Here is a 17,733-nt window from a genome sequence, read left to right on the forward strand (position 1 = left end):
GACACAATTCGATACCCACTGCAAATCGGAGGTGAATGAAACATTTGAACGCTTCAAGTTCACCAGGTGTATACAAAGACCAGGAGAATCATTCAGCAGCTTTCTCACTGACTTAAAGCTGCTGGCCCAATCCTGTAATTATGAGACCCTCCATGACTCCCTCATCAGAGACCAGATTGTCAGTGGCATTGCTGATGAGGGACTCAGAAAATCTCTCCTTAAGCACAAAAATCTTGATCTTGAAATGGCTACACAACTATGTTCTGCTCATGAAATCACTGAAGCACAATATCAACAGGTTACTTACCGGGGCCAAGGCCTCCACCACAAGGTTGGAGCTGTCAAAATGGTGGCCCAGGCTTCTCGAAGGCGCTCCTCCACCGGCAATCCCGCGCGCGCGAATCTGCAAGTGGCCCACACACATGCGCAGTTCGCACGGAGACTGGAACCGGCTGAGAACGCTACTGCGCATGCGCGAACGTGCCAGGACGGCGTCATGGGTGTGTCATAACTGTGGACACGCCCACTTAAAAGGGCAATGTCCAGCTTATGGCAAACAGTGCCTGAGGTGTGGAAAGTACAACCACTATGCCTTCAAATGGCGAGCGGTGCTACAGATGACTTCCACGGGACCACAACTAAGACGCTGCAACGTTCGGAATGTGGCATTTATGGACCGCCAACCAATATTCAGTGATTACCTGTCCGAAAACGATGATCTTGCCTATGATGACTCCTACCGTGTGGCCACGGTCACTCTCACGGAGGAACGTTACATCACCACGCCTCATCCAAAATGACCGAAAGTGAACGAAAAGGGGTTTAAAGTCTCAAAACAAAAAATTATTTTACCCAGCGACAGAATGAAGCTCGAGCCTCCACTTGCAGTTAAAGATCACTGCCGCAGCACCCTGAAACATACCGTTTGCAACACCCGAAGAGAAGAGCACAATGACAAATCCATAGCAAAAGATTTGTTCATTGACGATGATTACTCAGGGGATGAGTTCCTCACTGGACAAATAGAGCACCATGACACATCCTTGACAAGAAGCGATGATTTGCCCACTGACGAATGCCACGCAGCCATGGATCAGTTCTCCGGATCTGATGGTCATTGCAGCAGCAACATGGGTGCCAAGTCCCATACGAGTCACATGGTGGGAGAATCCAGTACCATGACGACATGGCAGCTCGTCGACAAAATGGATGACAACCACATGTCATATATCCTAGCAGAAGGCGACGCCATACAGAGAGCACAGATTGACTCCACTGAGGGAGAGATACCGACCTCCATAGCGAGCTCGTTGACAGGCTCCAGAATGGCCACAGGCGACGACTCTGGAGCGACAGCTGTGAACGAGGAAGACTATGACGGTCTATCTGCCTTGTATGAGCAGCCAGCAGCAGACGTTAAATGTCTACCCACTATTGATCAAAGCAGTGAACAAAACCACAACAACAACAAGAACAGATCTCGTGATTTTGTGTCTGCGCCGCAGCAATCACCCAACCCAGCTTGCAAAAAAGATGACATACGGGGTCAACACTGCAAGCACAAAAGAAAGGCCGCTACTAACGTCAACTTACTTCGACCATTCCGATGTCTCATGATGTCCCCACAGACACACATAAACACTGACAGTCACAACGACATGGCGCCATCAACACTGCCACCTCAACGACAGGCGAGGATCAACCCACCTGATCAAACGCAGACAGTCTGGACTCACAAAGTTTTTGTTAGAATTGGACTTTTTAAACGTTGATTGACTTTGTACAGTCATTAATACCATCCCATTCTGTAGACAGCGTTACTTGTTTTATCGGTTCCCAGTTGACTTAATTCATTATGTTTGTTCAGTTTTCGTTGCACCATACAGAAAACCTGTAGCACATTAAAAAGGGGGAGATGTGGTGATCTCTGTAGGTGCATGCACACAAGGGGTTAATGGGTAGATAGCAGCACCACATGCTCACCAGAGGGCTGGACCAACAGGGGCATAAAGGGCAGCCACATGGGGTCTCTGTCTCTCTCTCGGGTGTGCTGTGAACAGGGAAACATCAGAATCACATAGATAGTTAGTGGAGTTACATTTAGTTACAATTGTTAAATCTTGTTATCCAATTCCTAGTTCCCACGTTAAGGTAAAGAACTCACGCATTAATAGTTAAAGTTACTCAATAAACCTTTGTTGTTACTGGACGAGTTTGAGTCTTCTTCAACAAGATTCAGAGGACCTCACTGAGGCACGTTCAATTTGACTGGAGACAAAATTGAATCCAAACTGAGGCTTTATTAGTATCTGATGTGTGGCCTCCCACAGCAGCTGACGAAATGGCTGCGAGCTGGAGGCCACGCATATTTATAACCCGGCTCCTGGGCGGAGCTAGCACGCAGGGGCCACAGGTGAACCTGTAGTGCAGCTTCTACCGTACAACCTCTAATCTCAGAACACAGTGGTTTACCACATTCACCCCCTGTTAAAATTGAGTCCGGCGGGGGTGGTGGATAACTACATACAATTAGAAATTTTTATATTTACAGAGCAGCAAAAAAAATGTCTCTGGTCATCCGGTGGGCCGGTCAGAGGTTCAGCCGGTCCGGTGCCTTGATGGTCCCTTTGAGATCGGCGAAGTGGTGACGGCGATGTGGGCGCTGTCGTGGCCGAAGTTGACTCCGGGAGTGTGCCAAAATCCTCTTCATCAACGGGGGTGGGCAGGGGGAGGAAGGACAGTCCTGGGGGGGGGGTGATGGGGGCAGCGGGGGAGGGGAGGTTGGCGACAGGGGTGATGTGGGGGTGGAACCTGCTGGTGCCAGGTCCCTGAGGGAGACGGTATCCTGCCGGCCGTCGGGGAACGCCACTGTAGCGCACAAAGACTCCGTGAGACGAATAGAGTGAAGTCGATGAGGCTTTATTAAGCGTGTCTGTTCCCCCGCAGCTCGATAGTAAACTGGCCTGCGGGGGAAGACTCCGGCTTCTTATACTCCGCCTTCAGGGCGGAGCTAGAGGTCAACGGCCAACCAGGACCCGGGATCTGTCAGCCAATGACATTAGGGCTTCCAGTCCCACATGACCCCTAATACATACTACCACATTCACCCCTTGTCAAAAATGAACCCGGCGGGGTGATGCTTCGTATGGTGGTAAGGGTTTACAGGGCTGGTCCTGGGAGGAAAAAAAAAAGCAAAATGTTCTTGTGAAAAGTCCATATTTAGTTTTAGATCGACGCCACGAGTCGGTCGGGTGGTCTGGTCGTCCGTGTCGATCGCCTCGGCCCCGGTGGTGGTGGTGCTTGTACCGGTGTTGTCGCCTCCAGGAGCCTTACGGTTTCAGCTTGGGCTTTATTCTTGGTCGGAGCTGAGGGGAGGGGGACCGATCCTCCTGGGAAGGGGGCGGTCGCGGGGTGCGGCGGTGGCAGGAAGGGGGGGGTTGGGTTGCTGGTGTCGGGGGGGTGTGCGTGTTGCCGGCGGGCGCCAGATCCCGCAGGGAGACCGTGTCCTGCCAGCCGTCGGGGTACTCCACGTAGGCGTACTGGGGGTTCGCGTGGAGGAGGTGTACCCTTTCGACCAACGGGTCCGCCTTATGTGCCCGCACATGCTTTCGGAGCAGGATGGGTCCTGGGGCCGCCAGCCAGGTCGGCAGCGACGTTCCAGAGGAGGACCTCCTAGGGAAAACAAGGAGACACTCATGAGGCGTTTGATTAGTGCTCGTACATAATAACGACCGGATGGAATGGAGAGCGTCCGGGAGGACCTCCTGCCACCGTGAAACTGGGAGGTCCCTGGACCGTAGGGCCAGTGGGACGGCCTTCCAGACCGTGCCGTTCTCCCTCTCTACTTGCCCGTTCCCCCGGGGGTTGTAGCTGGTCGTCCTGCTTGAGGCTATGCCCTTGCTGAGCAGGAACTGGCGCAGCTCGTCACTCATGAAAGAGGACCCCCTGTCGCTGTGGACGTATGCGGGGTAACCGAACAGTGTGAAGATGCTGTTCAGGGCTTTAATGACTGTGGCCGCGGTCATGTCGGAACAGGGAATGGCAAAAGGGAAGCGGGAGTATTCGTCCACCACATTAAGAAAATATGCGTTGCGGTCGGTGGAGGGGAGGGGCCCTTTGAAATCGAGACTGAGGCGTTCAAAGGGGCGGGAAGCCTTAATCAGGTGCGCTCCATCCGGCCTGAAAAAATGCGGCTTGCATTCCGAGCAGATGTGGCAGTCCCTTGTGACTGTACGGACCTCCTCTAAAGAGTATGGGAGATTGCGGGACTTGATGAAGTGGTAAAACCGAGTGACCCCCGGGTGGCAGAGGTCCTCGTGGAGGGCTTGGAGACGGTCTATTTGTGCGTTGGCACATGTGCCGCGGGATAGGGCATCGGACGGCTCGTTCAGCTTTCCGTGACGATACAAAATCTCATAGTTGAAGGTGGAGAGCTCGATCCTCCACCTTAAGATCTTGTCGTTTTTGATTTTGCCCCGCTGTGCATTATCGAACATGAAGGCTCCCGAGCGTTGGTCAGTGAGGAGAGTGAATCTCCTGCCGGCCAGGTAATGCCTCCAATGTCGCACAGCTTCCACTATGGCTTGGGCTTCCTTTTCTACTGAAGAGTGGCGGATTTCTGAGGCGTGGAGGGTCCGGGAGAAAAAGGCCACGGGTCTGCCCGCTTGGTTAAGGGTGGCCGCTAGAGCTACGTCGGAGGCGTCGCTCTCGACCTGGAAGGGGAGGGACTCGTCGATGGCGCGCATCGTGGCCTTTGCGATATCCGCTTTGATGCGGCTGAAGTCCTGGCAAGCCTCTGTCGACAGAGGGAAGGTCGTGGTCTGTATTAGGGGGCGGGCCTTGTCTGCGTACTGGGGGACCCACTGGGCGTAGTATGAAAAGAACCCCAGGCAGCGTTTCAGGGCTTTTGGGCAGTGCGGGAGGGGAAATTCCATGAGTGCGCGCATACGTTCGGGGTCGGGGCCTATTATCCCATTGCGCACTACGTAGCCCAGAATGGCTAGCCGATCGGTGCTAAAAACGCACTTGTCCTCGTTGTACGTGAGGTTCAAGGCTTTGGCGGTCTGGAGGAATTTTTAGAGGTTGGCGCCGTGGTCCTGCTGGTCGTGGCCGCAGATGGTTACATTGTCGAGATATGGGAACGTGGTCTGCAACCCATGTTGATCAACCATTCGGTCCATCTCCCGTTGGAAGACCAAGACCCCGTTTGTGACGCCAAAAGGGACCCGTAGGAAATGGTATAATCGCCCGTCTGCCTCGAAGGCTGTGTACTTGCGGTCACTTGGGCGGATATATATATTATCAGGCGGACTTTATATTGGGCAATCCGGTTGACCATGTCGGATATGCGGGGGAGAGGGTACGCGTCTAGTTGCATGTACCTGTTGATGGTCTGGCTATAGTCAATGATCATCCTTTGTTTCTCCCCTGTCTTCACTACTACCACCTGCGCTCTCCAGGGACTATTGTTGGCCTGGATTATGCCGTCCTTTAGTAGCCGCTGGACTTCGGACCGAATGAAGGTCCGGTCCTGGGCGCTGTACCGTCTGCTCCTAGTGGCGACGGGTTTGCAATCCGGGGTGAGGTTCGCAAACAAGGACGGGGTTGCACCTTGAGGGTTGCGAGGCCGCAGATAGTGAGTGGGGGTATTGGGCCGCCGAATTTGAACGTAAGGCTCTGTAGATTGCATTGGAAATCTAATCCCAGCAAGGTGGGGGCACAGAGTTGGGGAAGGACGTTTAGTTTGTAGTTTTTGAACTCCCTCCCCTGCACCGTTAGGGTAACTATGCAGAATCCCTGGATCTGTACGGAGTGGGATCTTGCAGCTAGGGAAATCTTTTGTGCGCTGGGATAGGTGGTCAAGGAACAGCGTCTTACCGTGTCGGGGTGGATAAAGCTCTCCGTGCTCCCGGAGTCGACTAGGCATGGCGTCTCGTGGCCGTTTATTAGCACCGTTGTCGTCGTCGTCTGGAGTGTCCGGGGCCGAGCTTGATCGAGCGTAATTGAAGCGAGACGTGGTTGTAGTAGTGGAGTGGGGTCCGTTGTTGCCGTCCAAGATGGCGTCGGGGATGGACAAAATGGCCGCCCCCCTACATCGCACGTGGCTGGGGGGTCACAGGATGGCGGCGGGGGTGGACAAAATGGCCGCCCCCACGCGTCGTACAGGTCTGGGGCGGTCCAAGTTGGCGGCGCCCATCCTCCCCTCGAGGTGGCCGGGACCCAAAATGGGGGTCACACATGGTGCGCTGGGGGGGCTGGGGAGCGCTAGGACCGCGAGCGCTAGGACCGCGAGCGCTAGGACCGCGCGGAGCTCCCTCACCGGGGACAGCGGTGGTCGGGGCCCAAGTAGGTAGCGCCGGCGGGTCAGGCGTGGGGCGCGGGGTGGGGGTTAGGGGGCGTTAGGGACGCGCAAAACTCCCTCCTCTCCGTGGAGAGTGTTGGCCGGGACCCAAAGCGGTAGCGTCGGCGGCGGTTCATACATTGGCTGCGGGGAGGGGGGTTGGGGAGCGTAAGCGGCGTGCAGGGCTCCCTGTTCTCCCGGGACCGCGGTGGTCGGGACCCAGAGCGGCTGCGCCTGCGGGTCGTACATGACGTGCTGGGGGGGTTGGGGCGCGTAAACGGCTTGCAGGGCTCCCTGTTCTCCCGGGACAGCGGCGACTTTGCGGGACCGGCACACAACCGCATAATGGCCCTTTTTCCCGCAGCTTTTGCAGATAGCTGCGCGGGCCGGGCAGCGCTGTCGGGGGTGTTTCGCCTGGCCGCAGAAATAACAGCGGGCGCCCCCGGTGCGACTCCGCGTTTGGACCGCGCAAGCCTGTGGAGTGTCCGGGGGGGGGGTTTGTCGCGACGGGTACGTACGGAGCCCAATGGGCTGCCGCGCGGTCGGGGCCGTAGGCGCAGGTATTTCGCGCGGCCACGTCTAGGGAGGCTGCTAGGGCCCGTGCCTCTGAGAGTCCTAGCGACTCTTTTTCTAGAAGTCTTTGGCGGATTTGGGAGGATTGCATACCTGCCACAAAAGCATCGCGCATTAACATGTCCGTGTGTTCGTTTGCATTCACCGACGGGCAGCTGCAGGCTCGTCCCAAAATCAGCAGCGCGGCGTAGAACTCGTCCATCGATTCTCCGGGACCTTGCCGTCTCGTCGCGAGCTGGTAGCGAGCGTAGATTTGGTTAACTGGGCGGACATAGAGACTTTTCAGTGCTGCGAACGCCGTCTGGAAATCCTCCGCGTCTTCGATGAGGGAGAAAATTTCCGTGCTCACCCTCGAGTGCAGGACCTGCAGTTTTTGGTCTTCTGTGACCCGGCCGGTGGTCGTTCTGAGGTAGGCCTCGAAGCAAGTCTGCCAGTGCTTGAAGGCTGCTGCCGCGTTCACTGCGTGGGGGCTGATCCTCAGGCATTCCGGAATGATCCTGAGTTCCATAGTCCTTTTTAGACACGCTTAATAAATTGTAGCGCACAAAGACTCCGTGAGACGAATAGAGTGAAGTCGATGAGGCTTTATTAAGCATGTCTGTTCCCCAGCAGCTCGATAGTAAACTGGCCTGCGGGGGAAGACTCCGGCTTCTTATACTCCGCCTTCAGGGCGGAGCTAGAGGTCAACGGCCAACCAGGACCCGGGATCTGTCAGCCAATGACATTAGGGCTTCCAGTCCCACATGACCCCCAATACATACTACCACAGCCACGTAGGCGTACTGTGGGTTTGCGTGGAGCAGGTGCACCCTTTCCACCAACGGATCTGCCTTGTGGAGCCGCACATGTTTACGGAGATGCACGGTTCCCGGAGCTGTGAGCCAATTGGGAGCGATACCCGGATGTGGACTTCCTGGTGAAGGCAAAAAGACATTCATGCGGTGTACTGTTAGTGGCAGTGCAGAGTAATGAGCGAATGGAGTGGAGTGCATCAGGGGGGACCTCTTGCTAGCGGGAGGCCGGGAGATTTCTGTACCGCAGGGCCAGCTGGACGGCCCTCCATACCTGCCCGTTTCCCCGGGGGTTGTAGCTCGTCGTTCTGCTGGAGGCTATACCCCTGCTGAGCGGGAACTGACGCAGCTCATCTCTCATGAATGAGGATCCCCTGTCACTGTGGATGTAGGCGGGGAAGCCGAACAGAGCGAAGATAGAATTAAGGGCTTTAATGACGGTGGCAGACGTCATGTCGGGGCATGGGATGGCGAAGGGAAACCGGGAGTATTCATCGATCACGCTGAGAAATCTGTGTGTCAATCGGAGGAAGGGAGGGGGCCTTTGAAATCCACGCTGAGGCGTTCAAAGGGGTGGGAGGCCTTCACCAGGCGTGCGCGGTCTGGCCGGTAGAAGTGCGGTTTGCACTCCGCACAGACCTGGCAGTCCTTGGTGATCGTCCTTACTTTCTCAACGGAGTAGGGCAAATTTTGTGCCTTAATGAAATGGTACAACCGTGTGACTCCTGGGTGACAAAGGCTGTCGTGCAGGGTCCGGAGTCGGTCTACCTGTGCGCTGGCACATGTCCCTCGGGATAGGGCGTCTGGGGGCTCGTTGAGTTTGCCGGGGCGATACAAAATCTCGTAATTATAGGTGGAGAGCTCGATTCTCCACCGCAAGATTTTGTCATTTTTGATCTTGCCCCGCTGTGTGTTGTTGAACATGAAGGCTACCGACCGTTGGTCAGTGAGGAGAGTGAATCTCCTGCCGGCCAGGTAATGCCTCCAATGTCGCACTGCTTCAACGATAGCCTGGGCCTCTTTTTCGACAGACGAGTGCCGAATTTCGGAGGCATGGAGGGTGCGGGGAAAGAATGCCACGGGCCTGCCTGCCTGGTTGAGGGTGGCGGCAAGGGCGACATCTGATGCGTCGCTTTCTACTTGGAAAGGAAGTGTTTTGTCTACAGCGTGCATTCCAGCTTTGGCAATATCAGCTCTGATCCGGGCGAAAGCCTGTTGGGCCTCGGCCGTCAGGGGGAAATGAGTGGACTGTATGAGTGGGCGGGCCTTGTCCGCATAGTTTGGACACACAGCGCGTATATGAGAAGATCCCCACGCAACGTTTGAGGGTCTTGGGGCAATGGGGGAGGGGGAGTTCCATGAGGGGGGGCATGCGGTCGGGATAGGGCCCCAGAACTCCGTTCTGGACCACATAGCCGAGGATGGCTAAGCGGGTCGTGCTAAACACACACTTCTCCTTGTTATACGTGAGGTTGAGGAGAGTGGCGGTGCAGAGAAATTTAGCGAGGTTAGCGTCGTGGTCCTGCTGGTCATGGCCGCAGATGGTCACATTGTCTAGGTACGGAAACGTGGCCCACAGACCTGATGAAGGCCTTATCCTGGGTGCTATACCGTCTGCTCCTGGTGGCGACGGGTTTGCAATCTGGAGTTAGATTGGCAAAGAGGGAAGGAGGATCGGCCTTTAGGGTCGCGAGGCCGCACACAGTGAGGGGTGGTAAGGGTCCGCCGAATTTACGGGTCACGCTCTGGAGGTTGCACTGGAAGTCCAGGCCGAGGATAAGTGCATCGCAGAGGTTAGGGAGGACGTAGAGGTGAAAGCCGTGGAACTCTACACCTTGGACTGTGAGCGTGACCGTGCGGTACCCCCGGATCACTACGCAATGGGATCCGGAGGCCAGGGAGATTTTTTGATTGGTAGGGTGTACCTTAAGGGAGCAGCGCCTTACTGTATTTGGGTGTACAAAGCTCTCGGTGCTCCTGGAGTCCAGTAGGCAGAAGGTCACATGGCCGTTGACTTTCACGCTGGTGGATGCGTTGGTCAGATCATGTGGTCGGGACTGGTCGATTGCCATGGAGACGAGCCGTGGTTGATCATCGGGTAGTGAGGTGGCCGTTGAGTTGAGGTCCTGGAACGCCGTTGGTGTCGATGTGCTGCGGGGTGGACAGGATCCTGGGGATTACAAAATGGCGCCGCCCATGGAACGCACATTGCAGGGGTGGAGCAAGATGGCGGCGCCCATAAAACGCACGTGTTGTGCGGGGAAGAAGATGGCGGCGCCCATTGGTCGCACATGGCCTGGGGAGGAGAGGAGAATAGCGGCACCCATTGTCCGTGTTCCGGGGGGGGGGGGGGTGCGGTGGGGGCGACCGAGGCCGCTGAGCGTGCCTGGCACACCGCAGCGAAGCGGCCCTTCTTCCCGCAGGCCTTACAAAGGGCAGCGCGGGCCGGGCAGCGTTGGCGGGGGTGTTTTTGCTGGCCGCAAATATAACATCGGGGCTCCCCGGAGATCACTGGCTGCCGCGTAGCGCAGGCGTATTGGGTGGGTAGCGCCCCCGTTGGGGCGGCTACGTGTGGGGCCCAGGAATCGTAGGAGGAGTGGGCCACGCAGTTGGGGGCGTAGGACTGTACATTGCGCAGGGCGTGGAGAGCGCTAGGGCGTCCGTCATGGAGAGCGCTTGTGTTTTAGTCTCTGCGAGGTGCCGTTGCCTGATAACATCGGACCCAATCCCAGCTACAAAAGCGTCCTTCATAAGGAGATCTGAGTGCTCCTTAGCTGTAACATCCTGGCAGTCACAGTACCGAACTAGTGGGATCAGGGCCCTCCAGAAGTCCTCGATTGACTCACCAGGTAGTTGAGTACGCGTTGCGAGCGCGTGTCTGGTGAAGAGCATGTTCGTCTTCTGCTCATAACTCTCTTTGAGTCGAGTCATTGCGTCAGCGTAATTGGGCGCATCCTGGATCAGCGGGAAGATTTTAGAGTTGAGTCTGGAGTACAAGATTTGAATCTTCTGAGCCTCTGGAACAGGGGTCGGCGCCGCGTTGATAAACGCTTCAAAACAAGCTAGCCAGTGCTGGAAGTCCTTTCTGGCGTCGCTTGCGGGTGGATCCAGCTGCAGTAGATCTGGTTTATTCCGGAGATCCATCTTCTGAATCAGATACTAATAAATTGAGGCACGATCAATTTGGCTGGAGACGAAGTTGAATCCAAACTGAGGCTTTATTAGTATCAGATGTGTGGCCTCCCACAGCAGCTGGCGAAATGGCTGCGAGCTGGGGGCCACGCATATTTATAACCCGCCTCCTGGGCGGAGCGAGCATACAGAGGCCACAGGTGAACCTGTAGTGCAGGTTCTACCGGACAACCTCTAATATCAGATATACTTCCAGGTATTGTACTAGAACCCGGTGGGCTCCGCCTCTGGCTCCACCCCCCGGGGCGATATATAGACCTGCCACCTGTGGGCGGCACTCATTTGTACAGCAGACACTGGCAGGCAAGTTCCTGGATAATAAAGCCTTATGTTCACTCGTTCTCGTAGTCTCGCAGTGAATTGATGGTATATCATGCACGTGATTCGCTGGCCCCCGCGCACACCTCTCACACTCTGCTACCCCCTGAAAGAACCCACTCATTCTCGCCCGAGTCATATGCACCCTGTGCACCACCTTAAACTGTATCAGGCTCATCCCTGCATAAGAGAGATCCCCTTTACCTTACGCAGTGCCTCAGCCCATACTCCCCAATTGATCTCCCCTCCCAACTCCACCCCATTTCTCCTTGATCTTCACCACCCACTCGCCTCCCTGCTCCTCCAGCCACTTGTGTATATCCCAATTCTTCCCTCCCCTTCCACATCCGGAAGCAGCAGTCGCTCCAGCAACCTAGGGAACACCCTCCAGACCTTTCGCGCTAAGTCCCTAACCTGTAGATACCTGAACTCACTACCCGTCGGCAGCTCTACCCTCTCCCTTAGCTCCTCCAGACTGGTGAACCCTTCCTAAAATACAGATCCGTCACCTTGACCAGCCCCACTTCCCTCCACCTCCTATATACACGATCCACCCCCCTGGCTCAAACCCATGATTCTCACACAGCAGCGTTAGCACCGACATCCCTTCCACCCTAAAATGCCTCCTCAACTGATTCCATATCTTCACCGTGGACTGCACCACCAGGCTCCCTGAATACCTACTCGGAGACATTGGCAACGCTGCCGTCACTGTAGCCCTCAAACTAGACCCCTTACAAGATTCCTCCTCCATCCGAACCCACTCTACCCCTTCTCCTTCCCACACCGCCGCACCTTGTCCACATTCACGCCCAATATTAATGAAACAGGTTCGGCAACACCAAACCCCCCTGCTGCCTCTGCCTCTGTAGCAGGATCCTCCCCATCCTTGGCACCTTCCACGCTCATACAAAGTCAAAAATGATCGTGTCCACTTTCTGAAAAAAGGCCTTTGGTCAGGCCTATAATCCTTCCCATACTCTCCAACAGATCCAAAACCTACAGCAAGAGGTCATCGGAATAGAGCGACACCCGAAGCTCCCTCTGTCCCCTCATAATCCCCGCCACTCTGCCGACCCCCTGAGATCCATCACCAATGGCTCTATGGCCAGGGCAAACAGCAGCGGTGACAGCGGGCACCCCTGCCTCGTACCCCTGTGTAAGTCAAAGCTTTGTGAGCTCATATCATTCGTCCTCACCCTCGCCCTTGGTGCCACATACAGCAACCGTACCCATGCCACAAATCCCGGCCCAAACCTTCCCAAAACCTCGAACAAGTACCGCCACTCCAACTGATCAAATGCCTTCTCCGCGTCCATGGACACCACCACCTCCGGTACCAGAGCCCCCGACGGACTCATCACCATATTCAACAGCCGTCTTATATTACTCGCGAGCTGCCTGCCCTTCACGAAGCCTGTTTGATCTCCTGCAACCACCCCCGGGACACAGTCCTCCATTCTCCCCGCCAACAACTTAGCCAATACTTTCACATCCGTGTTCAATAGTGATATGGGTCTATATGACCCACATTCCACCAAGTCCTTCCCCTTTTTCAGGATTAGTGTGATTACTGCCCGCGTCATCGTCTCTGGCAACTCCCCCTTCTCCAGTGCTTCATGAAACGCCCCCAACAGATGTGGTGCCAGGACCATCGCAAATTCCTTATAAAATTCCGCTCGGTACCATCCGGCCCAGGGACCTTCCCCGACTTCATACCCCTGATACTATCCAGCACCTCCCTCAGCCCAGGGGCTCCTCCAACGCTTCCTCCACCTGGGGAAATTCCAGCTTGTCCAGAAACCGCCCCATGTCCCCCTCCTTTCCTACCAGGACATGACCCCCCTTTGACAAAGCCATGCTAACTCAGTCCTATTTTATCATGCACTTCCAAGTACTCCGCAATCTCATCTTTAATCTTACCAACAACCAGAGTCAGAGTAACCGGCCTATAATTTCCCATCTTCTGCCTTCCTCCCTTAGCTACTTTCCAGTCCTCTGGGACCCTCCCTGCCTCCAGTGATTCTTGAAAGATCACCACCAATGACTCCACAATCTAATCTATCTCCTTCAGAATCCTGGGCTGTAGTCCATCCGGTCCAGGTGAGTTATCCACCTTCAGACATTTCAGTTTCCCCAGCATCTTCTCCTCAGTGATGGCCACTACACTCACCTCTGCCCCCTGATTCTCCTGGAGTTCTAGTATCCCACTAGTGTCTTCCACCATGAAGACTGATGTAAAGTAACTATTCAGTTCCTCTGCCATTTCTTTGTTCCCCGTTACTGCTCCTCCAGCCTCAATTTTCAGTGGTCCAATGTCCATTCTTGCTTCTCGCTTACCTTTTATATATCGAAAAAATCTCTTGCAATCTTCTTTTACATTACTAGCTAGCTTACACTCATATTTCATCTTCTCCCCCCTGTTCTGTTCTACGTTAAGGCCGTGGTAAAGATCAATACAGAACATCAGGTTCTTTAACTAGTAAAATGATTTATTAACAAACGCGTGGAAAGATAACTAACGAACTATAATACAGATGATGACTAGTGATTGAATTCAGGGAATCCTCCTGGAGCTACTTCTTGTGTGACTGTCCTCTGGTACGATTTACTACCAACTGCCGAATCTCTCAAGTCACATGGTGGATCTCTATCGCCACCCACTGGTCGGAGGTCGCACCGATAACTATATACATTGATGCATAACTATATACATTGATAGGGGCAGCAGGGTGGCGCAGTGGTTAACACCGCCGTCTCACGGCACCGAGGACCCGGATTCAATTCCGACCCCGGGTCACTGTCCGTGCGGAGTTTGCACATTCTCCCCGTGTCTACGTGTGTCTCACCCCCACAACCCAAAAAGATGTGCACGCTAAATTGCCTCTTTAGTGGAAAAAATGAATTGAGTACTCTAAATTTATTTTTTTTTAAAGAAAAAAAAATTGATGTGCACTTGCACATCATCACATTCCCGTTTTGCTTTTTTAGTTGTCCTCTGCTCACTTTTAAAGGATTCCCAATCCTCTGTTTCCCACCAATCCTCGCCACATTGCATGCTTTTTCATTTGCTTTTATGCTGTCCTTGACTCCCCTCATCAGCCATGGATGCCTCGTCTTCCCCTTAGCATGTTTCCTCTTTCTTGGGATAAATTTCTGCTGTGCCTCCCGATAAACCCCGATAAACCCCAGCCATTGCTGTTCCGCCATCTTCCTTGCTAGGCTCCCCTTCCAATCAACTCTGGCTAGCTCGGGTAGCACAGTGGTTAACACTGTGGCTTCACAGCACCAGGGTCCCAGGTTCGATTCCCCGCTGGGTCACTGCCTGTGCGGAGTCTGCACTCTCCCCGTGTCTGCATGGGTTTCCTCCGGGTGCTCCGGTTTCCTCCCACAGTCCAAAGACGTGTGGGTTAGGTGGATTGGACACGCTAAATTGCCCTTAGTGTCCAAAAAGGTTAGGAGTGGTTATTGGGTGGATAGGGTGGAAGAAGTGGGTCGGTGCAGATGGGCCGAATGGCCTCCTTTTGCACTGTATGTTCTCCGTAAAAAAATATATTTTAAAAATATATATAGCTCCTCCCTCATGTCTTTGTAGTTACTTTTACTCAATTGTACTCTGATCCCAGCTTTTCCCTCTCAAACTGCAGGGTGAATTCTATCATATTGTGGTCACTGTCCCCCTTAGGTTCTGCTCGATTGACAACTTTTTCTCCCACTTGCTGGGATGAGTGCGGCTCCCAACAACACTCAAGAAGCTTGGCACCAGGACAAAACAGCCCCGCTCGATCGACAGACTAACCACAAACATTGGTTCCCTCCACCACCAACGCAAAGCGACAGCCATGTCTACAAGACACGCCACAGCTACTCGCTAAGGCTCCTTCGAGGAGGCACATGAGGAACACCCCCGCCCCTCCCCCCCCCCCCCCACCCCACATCCCGACTGGGAAATATATCGGCTGTTCTTTCACTGTCGCTGGGGTCAAAATCCTGGGACTCCCTCCCTAACAGCACCTACACCACAAAAGGACAGCAGCGGGTTCACGGTGGGTGGCTCGCCCACCACGGTCTTGAGGGGCAAACAGGGATGGGTGATAAACGTTGGGCCCGGCCCCCCAAGCCCACATGAATATACGGGAATAAAAACATCCGATTGTCTTATTTGCGAGAGGGTGTGTCACTGGAGTTTATTGGAAATAAATAGCTGAGACCGAAGGAAAATGAGGAAGGTGCGAAATTCATCCCACTGGGAATCGGGGGTTCGTACCCGAATCCCTTGGCGTTGATCGGGTCGACATACCCAAGTAACTGAGGCGGCTTGATTTCTTTCTCTCCCCTACCCCCATCCCCAAAGTGGTCGAATTCCTGTGGCCAGATTCACTTTTACGTGGGTCATAGAGTGATACAGCCCCAAATCTGGGGCTGGTTTAGCACAGGGCTAAATCGCTGGCTTTGAAAGCAGGCCAACAGCAAAGTTCAATTCCCGTACCAGCCTCCCCGAACAGGCGCCGGAATGTGGCGACTAGGGGCATTCCACAGTAACTTCATTTGAAGCCTACTTGTGACAATAAGTGATTTTCATTTTTCTTTTTCATTTCGAGAGGCCCTTCGGCCCAATGCATCCATTGGGGCCCATCAAGCACCTATCTATTCCCATCCCGTTTTCCAGCACTTGGTCTGTAGCCTTGCACACAATGGTGTTTCAAGTGCTGATCTGAATGCTCCTGAAATATTGTGAGGGATTCCCATCTACTCTCAAGCTGCAAGTTCGATTCCCACTACCCACTGGGTGAAAAGGTCTCTCCTCAAATCCCCCTCACCTTAAGTCTATTACCCCTGTAGGAAATCTTACAACACCAGGTTAAAGTCCAACAGGTTTGTTTCGAATCACTAGCTTTTGGAGCGCTGCTCCTTCATGAAGGAGTACCTGAGGAAGATCGAGGAATGGGAACAGGAATTGGCCATTCAGCTCTTCGAGCCCACTCTGCCATTCAATAAGACCCTGGCCTGATGCTGCAACAGGGATTTCCTGCACTGGCATATATCCCTGGATTGTCGTTCAGCGGAAGAAATCCTTTTCTCCTTGATAGTTACCTGATTTCTTGTGCTGCTTTTTGGAGATTTCCTGCTAATTTTTTTTGCGGGATATTTTGACACCTTTTGGGAATACTTAGTGATACTTAGTGATATTTTAGATATTTAGTGATTTCTGGGAATATTTGGATGATTTGGGGGGCTATGTAGTAATTGTTGGGGGATATTATTGATTGTTGGGGATATTTAGTGATTTTGGGGGTATTTGGATGATTTGGTGGGATATTTACATATATCTGGGGGGCTATTTAGTGATTTGGGGAATATTTAGTGATTTTGGGGATATTTAGTGATTTGGGGGATATTTAGTGATTTTGGAGATAGTTTGTGATTTGAGGATATTTTGTTATTTAATAATAACTTTATTAGTATCACAAGAGGCTGACTTTAACACTGCAATGAAGTTACTATGAAAATCACCTAGTCACCACACTCCGCGCGTGTTCGGGAACACTGAAGGAGAATTCAGAATGTCCAATTCACCTAACAAACACGTCTTTTGGGAGGAAACCAGAGCACACAAAGGAAACCCAAGAAACATGGTGAGAACGTGCAGAGTCCGCACAGACAGTGACCCAAGCCAGGAATCTAACTCTGGTCCCTGGCACTGTGAAGGAACCGTGCTAGCCTGGGGCTATTTCGTGATTTTGGGGGATATTTCATGATTTGGGGGATATTTAGTGATTTAGGGAATATTTCATGCTTTATTGGGATATTTAGTGAATGTTGGGGCTATTTAGTGATTTGGGGGGCTATTTAGTGATTTGGCAGGATATTTAGTGATTTGGCAGGATATTTAGTGATTTGGCAGGATATTTAGTGATTTGGCGGGATATTTAGTGAATTTTGGGGATAGAACATAGAACTTACCGTGCAGAAGGAGGCCATTCCGCCCATCGAGTCTGCACCGACCCACTGAAGCCCTCACTTCCACCCTATCCCCGTAACCCAATCGCCCCTCCTAACCTTTTTTGGTCACTAAGGGCAATTTATCATGGCCAATCCACCTAAATCCCGTACCGGCCTCCCCGAACAGGCGCTGGAATGTGGAGACTAGGTACATTTCACAGTAACTTCATTGAAGCCTACTTGTGACAAGCGATTATCATAACCTACACGTCATGGACTGTGGGAGGAAGCCGGAGCACCCGGAGGAAACACACGCAGACACGGGGAGAACGTGAATCTATGAACACAAAGGGTTTCATTTGTGTGCTCTGGTTTCCTCCCAAAAGACGAGGTGTTAGGTGAATTGGACATTCTGAATTCTCCCTCAGTGTTCCCGAACACGCGCGGAGTGTGGTGACTAGGGGGTTTTCACAGTAACCTCATTCCGTGAATTCTGGGGATATTTGGTGATTCTGGGATATTTAGTGAATATGCGGCTAATTGGTGATTCTGGGATATTTAGTGAATTTTGGGGCT

Source organism: Scyliorhinus torazame, chromosome 16 (assembly GCF_047496885.1).
Source record: "Scyliorhinus torazame isolate Kashiwa2021f chromosome 16, sScyTor2.1, whole genome shotgun sequence".
Classification (NCBI taxonomy): domain Eukaryota; kingdom Metazoa; phylum Chordata; class Chondrichthyes; order Carcharhiniformes; family Scyliorhinidae; genus Scyliorhinus; species Scyliorhinus torazame.